Here is a 14,396-nt window from a genome sequence, read left to right on the forward strand (position 1 = left end):
TTGGTGAATAAATCCTCACCAATTCCCTTCTGCGCCCCCGTGATGAACTTATAGGCAGCCACAAGGTCGCCTCTCAACCTTCTCTCGCGGAGGCTGAAAAGGTCCAGTTTTTCTAGTCTCTCCTCGTAGGGCTTGGTCTGCAGGCCCTTAACCATATGAGTGGCCCTTCTCTGGACCCTCTCCAGGTTATCCGCATCCCTCTTGAATTGCGGCGCCCAGAATTGCATGCACTACTCCAACTGCGGTCTGACCAGCGCCCGATAGAGGGGAAGTATCACCTCCTTGGACCTATTCGTCATGCATATGCTGATGCATGATAAAGTGCCATTGGCTTTTCTAATGGCTTCGTCACACTGCTGACTCATGTTCATCTTAGAGTCCACTAGGACTCCAAGATCCCTTTCCACTTCCGTGCTACCCAGCAGGTCATTCCTTAGGCTGTAGGTGTGCTGGACGTTCTTCCTCCCTAGGTGCAGCACTTTGCATTTCTCCTTGTTGAACTGCATTCTGTTGTTTTCTGCCCACTTGTCCAACCTGTCCAGGTCTGCTTGCAGCTGTTCCCTGCCCTCCGGCGTGTCCACTTCTCCCCATAGCTTTGTGTCATCTGCAAACTTGGACAGAGTACATTTCACTCCCTCGTCCAAGTCACTGATGAAGACATTAAAGAGTATCGGTCCAAGGACCGAACCCTGCGGGACCCCACTGCCCACACCCTTCCAGGTCGAAGCCGACCCATCCACCACGACTCTCTGGGTGCGACCCTACAGCCAATTCGCCACCTACCGGACTGTGTAGTCATCCAAGTCACAGCCTCTTAACTTGTTCACCAGTATGGGGTGGGATACTGTATTGAAAGCCTTCCTGAAGTCTAAGTATACGACATCCACCCCTCCTCCTGCGTCCAGGCGTTTCGTAACCTGGTCATAAAAAGAGACTAGATTGGTGAGGCACGATCTGCCTGCCATGAACCCATGCTGGTTTCCCCTCAGCATAATTTGTCCTGCCGGGCTCTCGCATATGTGAGCCTTGATAATTTTTTCAAAGACTTTGCCAAGGATGGAGGTGAGACTGACTGGCCTATAGTTGCCCGGGTCCTCCTTCCTCCCCTTCTTGAAAATGGGGACCACATTGGCCCTTTTCCAGTCCTCCGGGACTTGGCCCGTGCACCACGAGCATTCAAATATTCCTGCCAGTGGCTCTGCAATGATGTCAGCCAGTGCCTTCAGCACCCTCGGATGGAGCTCATCTGGGCCTGCTGACTTAAAGGCATCCAGTTCTTCCAAGTGACTCTGCACCATCTCAGGGTCTATGCATGGAAGTCTGGCACCATGCTGCTGCCTCTCTACAATCCCAGTGAGAGACTTGTCGTGCCCCTCACTTAGGAACACTGAGGCAAAGAACTCGTTGAGGAGTTCAGCCTTGTCCCACCTGTCCGTCACCAATTGTTTCTGCCCATTTAGCAGGGGTCCTATTCCTCCCTGGGCCTTCCTTTTACTCCCTATATATCTAAAAAACAATTTCTTGTTGTCCTTTACTTGGGATGCCATCCTCAGCTCCATGGTAGCTTTGGCCCGCCTAACTGCCTCCCTACAAGCACGAGCAGAGGAGGTATATTCGTCTTTGGTGATCTCTCCCTGTTTCCACTTTTATGTGCTCCCCTTTTGGCCCTTAGGCTGCCCTGGATTTCTGCGGTCAGCCAGGGAAGCCTCCTGGCCCCTTTCCTTCTTTTACCCCGCATGGGGATCATCTCGCTTTGTGCCCGAAGGTAAGGTGGGTACCTTCTTGGGCTCCCATCATTTCAAAAATCAAAATCACCATTACATCATTTCCATTTGAACTACAAGAAAACCTACAAAGCATGATCTCCACCCCACCCCCACTACCCAATCCAGGGACTTTTAACATAAGCCCTAAAATCCACAAACAAGATAACCCAGACAAACGTACAATATCCAACCATAGAGCCCTCACTGAGAAAATATCAGGTTTCATCAAATCCATCCTAAAACCTCTGGTCACCCAAAGATGAAGTTTTGTCTGAGATGCAACAGACTTTCTACAAAAACTGAAAAACAGAGACCACCTTCCCAGCAACACCCTCCGAGCCACCATGGATATTACCAGTTTATTTACCACCATCTCACACCAGGATGGTATCCAAGTCTGCCTTACATATCTACCAGGGAGAGATTACAACTCAGAGTACAGACCTAAAGATATTACCAAACATATACACTTCATCTTCACACACAAGAACTTCAGTTTCAATAACTAACACTTCCTCCAGAACATAGGCACAGCTATAGGCACCAAAATGGCCCCACAATATGCCAACCTTTTCATGGCCCACCTGGAAGAAGAATTCCTCAAGAACTGCACCATCAAACGCATGCTATATGTAAGATATATAGATGACATCTTCATAATTTAGACCAAAAACCTGCAGTCTCTGATTGATTTCCATCACAAATTCAATAATTATGACCCATCCCACCAGACTCTCTCTTGAATGCTCTAGCACAAACATTTCCTTTTTAGACATTATGGTCAATATCCAGAATGGTAAAATACAAACCACCACATACAAGAAACCCATGGAGCAGCATACATACACAGAATGAGCAGTCACCCTAAACACAAAAAGAAAGCTGTAATATACAGCCAAATCATCCAATACCACCAAATCTGCACTAAGGAAAATACCCATGATCATTACCTCATACATCTCAAAAGGTCTTTCACCCAACAAGGACACTCCTCCACAGAGGTGGATGTACTTTTGAAAGACCCACCCAGATACTACATGAAGAACTGCTGCAGTACAAAAAGAAAATCCCCGTGAATAGCACACCATTAATTATGACATACCATCCTTCCCTCGAACCTATACAGAAAATCCTCAAACCATTACAACCTATACTAGAAGACAACCCAATTCTTTAAGAGATCTTTCCATAACTACCCATCCTAGCCTTTCAACAAGCACTAAACCTTGCCAACCTCATCACCAGAAGCAAACTTCCTATGGCCCACAGCACACCAAATGAATCCAGACCATACCAGGACAAAAAATATAAAACCTGTCAACACATCTCCACCATTCCCACAATAACTACACCCTGCAGCAGAAACAGCACCAAATCTGGATCTTACACCTGCACCTCCAGAAATGTGATGTATTTTATGCAGTACACTAAATGCCCTGATGGAAAATATGTTGGAAAAACCAAACAAGAACTGCTTACCAGAATGCTAAGCACAACCAGCACAACTGCTACCACCAGTTCAACATTCCCTCTCCCCTCCTTCTGTCTCACACCTATTGTTTCCCATTCCCTCAGATCCTCACTACCATGCATTTGCATTTTCACAGACCTGCATTTTGTGCCCAAAAGCTTACAAAGAACAATTTTTCTAACTATTTAACTTGTCTAGCAAAAGATATCACATCTACCCAACAAACCTTGTCTGCCACTATTTACCCCAAGCTTTCTGATTAACAAAGTCAGGCTCAGTCCTCTAGTGACCTGTATTGCCCTGTGTGACTTTTGAGGTGGCAATGATAGGGACACATGCCCACCCACCACCACATTTTAGTTTTTGTGTTCAAGCACACTGGGAAAATTAAATCAATAGGCTTTTCCTACTCAGAGTTGCAAGGCATCCTACCAGACCTTTTACCTGTGACATATTGTCAAACAAGGACGTGTTTTAGGGCCAATCCAGTTTGTGCTGTTCTAAGCAGCGGTACTAAATAAGATAATCTGTGACCTTAATGCGAGTACTGAGATTCACTTCCACAGAGCAGAAGGTTTGTTTAACCTTTCTAGACTGAAATTTGCAATTAAGGTGGCCAAATGGACTCTACAGGAATTCCAGTACACTAATAACTGTATGCAAATGGTCCATTCTAGAGAAAGTCTCCAGCTACTGTTAGACTATTGGGTGCCTCTGCAACCAGCTTTGGACATTAGCTTCATGGAATCATTAAGTTGTGTCAGTCACTGATGAGAGTATAACACCCCCTTCAATATTTTGTTGGAACTCAACTTCCATTCATAAATTCACTTATGTAGGAAGTGTTTTGAATGATCGTACCAACATTGACAAAGAGGTAGTATCCTACATGCAGAAAACTAATATGGTTTTGATAAGTTGGACAATGCACAAATGCTAACATAGCTCATATACCGTGAATTGGAGTGTGAGCAGCGGAAGCATTCCTGCCCAACAAAACATTTCATGTACAATAAATAGTGAAATGAAGCAAATTCAGCTTACCAGGTAACTGTTTTAAGCTCTCAGTCATAAATAGGGAGCAATAGAGTTCTGATGTGAGCAGCAATGGCAGCCTTCAGCATAAAAGCAAACAAGCTAAAGGATGCCTCAGTAATGGCAAAGTGGTAACAGACAGGCTTACACATTGACAGTATTGAAAATGATGTGCTAAAATATACTTATCATGCAGCAGTCTACATAGTCATCTGCATATCCCCCATGCTTGACTTAACTGTTTGCACTGTAACACCAATATACCCCACTATCCTCCTTTCTTGACAATAACAACTCATGTGCTCATCATAGTTTTGATCTCTCAGATGTGAAATGATTAAAGATACTTTTGTCTAGAAAAAAAAATCTTAATGGTACCTCAAATGCCATCGTGTGCAGACTATGAAAGAGACACTCTTATTGGTAATTTTCAAGGTTTATACATGATAGCTTCCCTTTGATCTTCAAGCACAGTAAATTTACATCCAATAAATCACTTATCACTACATTTCTTGACCTGAAGCCATAAGCATACAGTGGAGAGAATTAAACATATAGCCATCATTCTCATAGTCATGCCCAACTCAATAGCATAAATAACTGATGTCCGTCAGGGTGACAATCAGTCAGACTGTTGGGGAACAGTGAATTTGCAGCTGAAATAAGGCTTTAATCTGTGTCCCAGCAAGGCTGCTGGTCACAAGGCAAAATGGTGTATTAAAATAACCTTACAGATGCTTAGGCAAGTAGTTTTAACCATAAAATAGGATTGTTGTAAAATACATTTTATATATATAAGATTTGTCTCTATTAGGTAACCATTATTATTGTGTTAACCATTTTTTCTGGAAAAAAGTAGCAATTAAATGTGTGCTGTGAACCAGCTACGGCGAGGACCAAGATAAGATACAAGGGCCCAAAAAAAGGGTGGAGATGGCACAACTTGGGACACAAAAACTGATTGGAATGTAGAAGATAACATGTAACCAAGATGAGCATATGCAAAAGGGTAGATGGTGATTGGTAAAGAAACCTCCAGAGTCTACCCGTTGACCAAAAGAAGAGGGTTCATGGCCTTAGACATGCGCTCATAGCAAAAAGGCATGTTAATGAATGAAATGCATAGGCGGTTCCAAGCTAATGAAGCAAACAGTAAACAGAGGCAGAGCTTGAGATGGGAGGAGAAATGGGTGGAACAGAAGGTGGGACGGAGGTGGAGTGAATGTTAATGAGTATAAACCAAAGTGTATAAATGTAGAAAGAATCTATTGTTTGGGAAGGCTCCCCATATTCCATCAGTGTGGGAGCTAGTCCGAAGCCATCTCCATTCTGAATAAAGCTGTTGCGAGCAATGTGTGCTCATGTTTGCTCCCTGCTCTGCTCTGGTTAATGAGTAACAGGATCCACGGGTAATTGGACTGTCGTCTCCCTAGTCATTGGGTGCCGCATGGAGTCGGGGACTAACACTGTCTATGCACCTAATCAAAAAACATGTGACTTCAGTGTTGCAATTCCTTAATATAGAGTAATCATACTCAGTTCAGAATAATCAATGCATGGCACATTCTTTCGTCTGCTGCAACTATGCATACTATGCATACTTTCAAATGGATTCACTGTTGCATAAAACTGTCAAAGACTAAAGATGAAATACATGCTTTTGAAACTTGGCCCCTGCTGGATCAATGCTGCTATGTAATATGTATGACTCATTTGGAAGGGATAAAACTTTTTCTTCTCATGTGCTTGTCCTAAACTACATGTCTTTTCCAAATCATGCACAAGCAGTGGCTCTTTCTGTTGCTGCAGCCAGGTCCGCCTTCATGCAAGTCTCATCAGGGATTCTGCAAACAAGTAAGTGCTCCATAGTCTGCACTTCAACACACTCACCTATATTTGTGCCATTAGAGTAGCCCCATTTGATCGTGTTTGTTTTTGATTTTCCAGTTTGTATCTGCAGATGATTCAGGCATCGCCATGTTGGCCAGTCTAGATCAGTCCCTCTTTGAAGGTCCTCCTGAGTTTCAAGGTCCATTTCAGAGCACCTGATTGTGCATAATCTTTCCTTCCATAACTTGTTGTGCCCTGTCAGCTGTTGTGTCCAATAGTGCAACACTGGTCTCAAAATTATTTCATGCTTTAAGTCATTTAGTTACTTCTATGAATCATGAAGTGGATGCCTGGGGTCTTCCATCTGCCTTGATCCTTCTTTTTGGCTCGCTACCTTTCTTCTGTTACCAGGTGGTGTAATACCACTAAGTACAGGCTATGCTTCAGTGTTTTTTCATGACGGCTGTGTAGCAGGCACCACACTGAGCTGCATATTTCACTGGGATACAGGCAGCCAGCACACACCACAGACAGCACATCCCTGACTGGGAGCACAGAATAACAACGAGCCTGCACTCCCAGAGCAGGCACTGATGTGCTGCCAGACAGGCAGCCAGCATGTGGCAGACATTTCCTGGGCTCCACACCTGGATCAGGGTAGGGACCAGAAGCTCAGTCCCACGTGGGTTTGGGTGGCAGCCCCAAGACGGAGCCAGCAACCAATGCACAGAGCACCGCCTGAGGGGCAGAAGCAACAGCTGTGGAGGGTCCCTTAGGGGCTCCTACCACCTGCCAGCAGCTGGCAGCCATGTTGGGGTGAACAAGAAACCTGACCAGCCCAGGCCAATCTGAAAACTCCCACATAAGGATACAGCAACTGCAGGGCTGGGGGAATGCACAGACGGGTGAGGGGACTCACCGCATTTTAACCTGGAGGCGGGAGATCAGGAACCCAAGACCTAGAACTCCGAAACCCTCTGAACTGATGATGCAAAGTGATCAGATACCACTAGGAGCTAAGCCACAGTTTGTGACACCCCAGAGACTGGCAGGCCCATATGGGCTGATGCAGCACAGGACAACCTCTGAGACTGGCCCTGCCTGAAGGCAGCCAGAACACTCACAGGGCCAGAGAAGAGCCTGTGGCCCAGCCATTTCAGTTATTATTGATTTATTTGCCCCCTTATGCAAGCCATGCCCAATGGACCTCAAAACTGATGAATGGATCTAGTAATGAAGGCTAGAACCACACCAACTGCAGACAGCTTGGCAACTTCACTTTCCACCTACTGGCAAGGCAGCCACACACAGCAACTGGATACGCTTACCCAGCATCAACTAGCACCCTGAATGTAAAGAGGTGGAGTAAAGGGGAGGAAGAAGCCCCACAGAAGACCCATGCTGACTCTTGCACTAGGCATGTTCTTACTGTAGTAATTTGAGAGGGTGCTTGGTGCACATGCTAGCCTGTTCTTGACAATGGTGAAGTCCTTCTCTTGTAATGTGATTCATAGATCATCAGCATATATAAAGCTCCTCGTATTACTCTGTATCGGTGGATCACTATTATATATGTTAAAAAGATCACTGCTAGCACATTATCCTGTGGGAGGCTGTATTGGAAGCTCAGTGGCCCTATTTCTTGCACAGTTCTACGTAAATTGTCTATTCTCCAAAAGAGATCAGATGAGCTTCACTCGGTGGTAGTCATGCACTATACCATAGACTTAACCAAGCAGCTTTCCGTGGATGACTGTCATCTGCCACCAATAGGCCTACACAAACACAGCCCCTGTTATCTTCCCTATCTCAAATCCATCTTCTGTATGGTGGGTTATGTTGAGTATTTGGCCAGTGCAGACCTTGCCTGGTCTAAATCTGGCTTTTTCTGGTAGATGTAGTTGAATATGAGATGAAAAGTGATTGTGAATAGGGTGCTCATAGAGCTTATAAAGATGGCACAGAGCTGACACTGACCTAAAGTTCTCTGGGCAAAGGCATCTTTCTCTGTCTTTAAGGGAGCTAATATATATGGGCTTGTCATCATAGTTTAGGTATTCCAAGTGCCAACAAGATAAGCTATTGTTAAAAAAGGGTAATACCCATAACTTGGCTGCACCACTAAAGTGCTTGATCTTCTCCATGCAAATGTCATTGAGTCCAGCTGCTTTGCCATCCTTTGCCAAAGTGATTTATTCCAGCATCAAGTTCATCCATTGTGTATAGCATGCTAAACTGATTTTCCTCCAGATCAGTTTGCCATCTAATCCATATATTAAGCTGTTTCTTCAAAGCTTTACCATTAAGTAGAAGCTGGTGAGCTACTCGGTTACTTGTGATGTTGATGATATTTCTGTATTTTTTGGGGTCCTTATTTGGCTTGCAAATGGTTAACCATGCTTTCCTGCTAGTGTGGATCATATCTATTCCTTTGATCAATTCTTTCCATTTCTGTTGCGTTTGTTCTTGGAGCTTGTTAGTTATGGGTGGCCATACTACAATAAACTGCTTGCAGACATTGGGGGGGGGGGACACAAAAAAACACCCCCATGCTTTATTTTAAATCCAGTGCACTCCTGTGTCAGGCACAGCACAAGCCCAGAAGAGGTATCGTGTTAGTTGCACCCACCTTTCCCAATGCCTGTATGAACTGGGCACTTTAGTGGGGCCTTTTTGTTGTTTTTATCTAATAGCTGATTGAATTAGCTATTAGATAAGAAGCCCCCCTGAAGCACCCAATCTCTATAGACACTACAGAGCTGGGTCAAAGAAACAAGTTGCTGCTTCCAGTAAAGCACAGTTTGGTTTGGTTTTTCCATATTTTTCAGCACCCTTAGTGTCTTCTGAGAAAGGACATCTTTGAAACATTTGCTGGTATCTTTTTATATTCAGCTGCAGGCATCTGCATTGTCAATGTATACATCTTTTGGGGATTTTGCACAGTGCCTTCACAAAGAGATTATAGTTATGCGATGTGGTTATGGTTTGATGTGTGTCATTGTTTTTGTCAAGGTCTTAAGAAAGAAGACTGGAGAGGATTTTCTGAAAATTGAAGTGTCTACATGTTGGTACCATATTTGGAGCAATGGCTGTTGTGACACTGATAGTAACTGGTCTGTGTGGGGGGGAATGGGTTCCAGCATATATTTTTTGCACATAACTTCTATATTGCTGTCAACAAAGGTGAGGTCTGGGTTATACCTTTGTCTCCATCAGGAGCTAGTCAAAGACCCAGGTAACTTCATTGGGGCTTATGAACAAATGTTATTGAAATGTTGTCCACATTGCTGGGGAAGATTTCAATGTCATTTTGTTGTTCAAACCATTAGGAAGTAATGACAGATGTATTGAGGCTAGAATAAGAAATATTCAACAAAGTCAAAAAACCACTTTTTCACTAATTAAAAGGAAAGCATTACACTAATATTACTTTCAAGTGAAAACTTTTTTCTCTTATAAAGGATAAATGCAGCTAACAAGGTGTCAATCCAGAGTAGTAATTGGGAACAATTTCTCTCTCATTCTTTCTTGAGACCAAAGGTCAGTGGCCCAGTGGATTCTAAATTCTGGGCCTCACCGCTATCCCTGGCTTCTTTCCCTCGGCAGTGAAAGAAGGAGGTCTGAGTCTCTTTTGAATAACCTCTAGCCATTTGGAGGCAAAATGGACTCAAAGATAAACATGCCTATTAGTCTAGAAAAAAAAAGAAAAGATGCCATAACAAAGAGCCTTTAAGGAAGAAAAGAAAAACTAAAAATGGTTACTCTAAAAGCTACAAAGATACATTCCTTAAGTTTCAAATACAATAGTCGGTTTGTGTCTTGGGGAATAAGTGACACCTCACTTCCTTCACCTTAGACATCACACAAAAATACATGAAACTAGAAAACAAATTCAACATATGCAGATTCAAGTCACAATATGCTCTCAGAAAACATAAATGCAACTATCACTGAACTAATAACAGAAGTTAAATATGTCAGACTAATTCTCCAACAGTTTCTCATATAGCACACCTTTTATCAGCCTGTGGCTTGTGACCCAAACATGGGTCACAAGAATATACGAAAGGGTCGCAAACAAACTTTTAAAATGGATTCTCCTTTAAACAAGAAAAATGCCATAACTTTTCCCTTATAGGCTGGCAGAGTTCCAGCTTGTGAGGAGCTGCTTGGGGCCCCCCAATGCCCACACATGGGCCTGGGGGTGAGGGGCAGTGGGCTGGGACTGCCTACTGATGTTTACAAATAGGCCCTGGTACAAAAAAAAAAAAAAAGATTGAGACCCACTGATTTAGTGGATTGCGTGTGTAAGAGACACTCTAAATTGGGTCTTATACTGTTGATTTTTCCTTTGTCAGAAAAAGTTAAATAGAGAGTAACAAACATGCAAGCTTATATTTTTTGAGTGCTCCATTTCTTTAATTCTGGATGAATACGGCCCAGTAGAGCTGCTTCCTTCCATGTCAGCCTTCCTCAACTTTTAAATATACATACACACAGGCTTCTCTCACTTTATGTGGGTTCTGTACGTGGGAATTTGCTCTTGTGTGATGACCCTTTTTATACCAAAAATTCATTATATCAAGGTAAATTCACTCATGCAATTGGCATGGTGGAAACCCACAGTCAGCTGCTTTATGTGGTGCATAGAGGGAGTGACATGCACCAAAATATAGTCTCCTGTGTGGATCTGAGTTCCTTTCTCATTGCCTGCGACACGTGTTTCTGTAGTTGCCATCCCCCTTATAATAATATTCACCCCCCACTTTTTTTTTTTTTCTTTAATTCTCAGACTGCTAAAACCAGACAAGACAACCATCAGGGATGGGGCAATCAGAGAGGTTCTGCCATGAGTGTCCAGAGTCCCCACAGCCCCTACTGCAGCAGGGATTTTTTTTCTAAGTGCAGAGAGGCTGGAGCTGGGTGGGGCAGCCATGGGGGACTTCTTGCACAGCTCCCCCCCACCCAGAGAGATGCAGGCACAGCCAAAGGACCTCAGTACAGTTGAGGTCTTGGAACATATACCTATTTGTTACATTGTAAAGTGGGTTCTATTTATGCAAATTTGAGTTATGTGCTGTTTTCCAGGAACATATGTACAGCATAAAGCAAGGGAAACCTGTACACAAAAGTTCATAGGTGTTTACAGTAAAATAAATATACAGCAGATGCATACATTCTTTAATAAATAATGTATTAGAGTTACAGGAAGATGGAAAAAAAAGAAGTGATCCTGCCTCAGCAAGGAGTTGGACTAGATGACTTTCTGAGGCCCCTTCCAGTCCTACTTTTCTATGATTCTATAAGTAAGGAGAGTGGCTGGATTTTGTTTTTAAAAGATGCCCACTCCCAGTTTAAAATACTGATTTCATGTGTTTTTTTCAAAAACCAACAAGCCTGTACTTGTTTAATACTTGGATGGATTATGAGAATATGCCTACTGCTCTAGTCTAATTCCTTCTTTGCAGAATCAGTCATTGCTTATGAGTTACTAGTAATATCATGCTTTTGGGTAACGTTATGCACACACACACCCACACACACACAAAAAAAAAAAAATGGGATGGTTTCTGTACTTGGTATTTTAAACCCCAGAGCTCAGATAAGCAGTTTTGGGATGTAGAGTTATCTTGCAGCTGTCTTTCTATTACTATTCATATTTGTTAGTTTTATTATTCGCCAAGTCACAAAAGTATTCTTTAAAAAGACACAAGGCACCTGCTGCTATGAGGAGTTACACTCTTTGACTATCTTGTTTACACTGTAAGTGATTTTGTATTGTCATCTTGATGCTTATAAGTAAATCAAAATTATTAGCATTTTCTCCCAATTTTCTTTTTTCCTAAATACAAAAGACCTGGGCCTCAAACATGCATAAGTTCACCAAAAATACAATATAGAATCCCTGTTTTTTAAATAGTTTTCTCTGTTTTTTCCCCCCACTACTTCAGTAAGAAATCTTTTTTTCTATTCTATGTTACTAGTTGACTGTACAAGTAGTAGGAAAGAGTGAGTATGAGAAACACTTTCCATCTCAAGCAACCCAATTTTGGCAGTATTTATAATTGCATATAAACATCTGCACCCCACCATCCTCCAGGGTTTCTCACTACATTCTTCTGGCCAAGGAGAACTATCTTCTTCTGGAACTTTAAGTTACCATTTTATAAATGGGGCAGAGTGTGACTGAGTGTCAAACTCTGGGCTCTAGTACAACAGCATAAAGTAGCACTATTCTGGTGCTGAGCTGGCCAATTATAAGATTTTTCATAGTCAGTGTATTAGGCAACTTTTAGTTATGCTGCGTACTCAAGGACTAACCCAAAGAATAAATATTGACAGAAGGGCAAAGTTGCTTAGTGCTATTTAAGAACTGTCTATTAGAAATGCCATTTTTCAATGTTTTGTTACCTACTTTGAAAACATCTGGCTGTAAGAATCATTGGTAACTGTTGCACCTTTGGGGGTCTGCCACCCTGGCACCTGGTGCTCCCCCTGTGGTCCAAACCCACCTTGTTTGAAACTCCCACCTCACCTCCAGTTTCTTGCTTGCCACAACTTTGATGTTAACTTGGTTTGTTGGAGAGGTGGTCCCTAGGGTCAGAGTAGCTTCACCAATTTGTTCCCAGCTAGATCCACCTGGGGCCTGTGCTCTACCATTAAGCACTTCCCCTTTAAGTGCTCCCTCAAACTTCCAAGCACCTGCCGTGGCTACAGCTATCACATCATTTTTCTCCTTTTTCTCTGGCCAAGGCCTCAGCCCACTGTCTAAGACCTCAGCTCCCAAGCATAAGTCTCAACTTGGCAGCAGCCCCTCCTAGGGCTCCCATTTCACCGCACCAGCCTCAGCTCCTCTGGCTTAGGGCTATCTTCTGGTGCATATAGTGGGGAATGCCACCCAGACACTACTAAACCCTACAACAGAACCACCAGCATTTCTGGATCTTACAGCTGCATGTCCAGAAATGCTCTCTCTCATGTCCAACACATCAAGCGTCCCAATGAAAGATATGTAGGAGAGACCAAACAATAACTGTGCACCAGAATTAATACACACCAGAAATCTATTAAAGATAAGAATATCCAATTACTGGTGGGGGCACCTGTCTTACAAAGAACACAAAAACGCACTCTCTCACCATTCTCTCAGTTTTAATCCTCAAAGGGAACTCGCACAACACTTTTCACAGATGAGCCTATGAACTTCACTTGGTCAACATCCTGGATATAAAAGCCATTGACTATATATAGACATTGGATTTATAACACAATATAACCTGCTGACATCTGACTCCCCAGGTACCTCTCCATTATTTACCTGCTACATTCATCCCCCTTGTCTTCCCCCTCCCCCAGCCTGTCTCTCAATTACTAACTCCTTAATTTACATCTTTACTGACTGGCTTTCTTACATGCATACCAGCCTCTGGCTTCTTTACTATTCATTCCATCCAGGAAGAGCGCACACACCACGTGCAGATGCTTCTTCAGCCTGATGAGGGTTTTTAAACCCCAAAAGCTTGCTAAGAAAATGTTTTCCAACTATTTAGTTGTTCTAATAAAAGATATAGATTTAACCAAAGCATCTCATCTACCCAGATACCCCCCCAACCCATAGCTACTTCCTCCCCTGAAGCCACAACAGCCCTCTGCTCTCAAATTCAAAGTGGAACAGAAATGCAAGCAAGCTGCTCTAAAACAAAGAAAAGTCTTGTTCACTCAAGACTCATGTTGTCCCCAGGCCATACCCTCCTTTAGAGCCATCTCACCCCAGCTCCCCTGGGTTGCCTGCCTTCAGCAGCCCTTCTGTCCTGGAAACTCATCTCCCCACCACTTGCAGAGGCAGATTGCCCCTTGCATAATCAAAGACTAGGTTTATGCCCAAGGCCAGCCTTCTTCCATCCATGTGACCAGATCTCCTGCACCCAGGAACCAGATGCAGCTAATTGCCTTGTTAACCACTTGGTTTATTTAATCCTTGGCTCAGGTCATCTGCCTAACTACTTGCTGCTTTTCCTAGCCCCAGGTTTTCTACCTTCCCCTAGCTCCTTGTTACACTAAATTTGGACATATTTACCATGTACACTAAATGTTATATTTAAAGAATATTAAGCAGGTTTCAAAATCAAGTACTAAATAATTAGGAAATAGCAAAATTAAGATACCTGTGCAACTTTCATTTGGCAATGCATCTATTCTGTGGGCTATAACAGCTGAAGCCCCAACAGGTGCTTGGAAACTTGAGGGAGCACTCCCTTAAAAGGGAAATGTTAGGGGGGGTCCCTTTTAATCAC

The 14,396-nt window shown here is 43.2% G+C and overlaps 1 long non-coding RNA gene across 1 annotated transcript in view; it reads right to left on the reverse strand.

Annotated features, from left to right (window-relative positions):
- LOC109281410 (uncharacterized) overlaps positions 1-14,013 on the reverse strand; it is a 158,502-nt gene extending 144,489 nt beyond the window's left edge. The window contains exon 1 of the long non-coding RNA XR_009459491.1: positions 13,872-14,013. This is a non-coding gene — a long non-coding RNA (uncharacterized LOC109281410). The remainder of the gene's footprint in view (positions 1-13,871) is intronic.
- Between the last annotated feature and the right edge of the window lie 383 nt (positions 14,014-14,396).

The sequence above is a fragment of the Alligator mississippiensis genome, chromosome 2 (genome assembly GCF_030867095.1).
Source record: "Alligator mississippiensis isolate rAllMis1 chromosome 2, rAllMis1, whole genome shotgun sequence".
Taxonomy (NCBI): domain Eukaryota; kingdom Metazoa; phylum Chordata; order Crocodylia; family Alligatoridae; genus Alligator; species Alligator mississippiensis.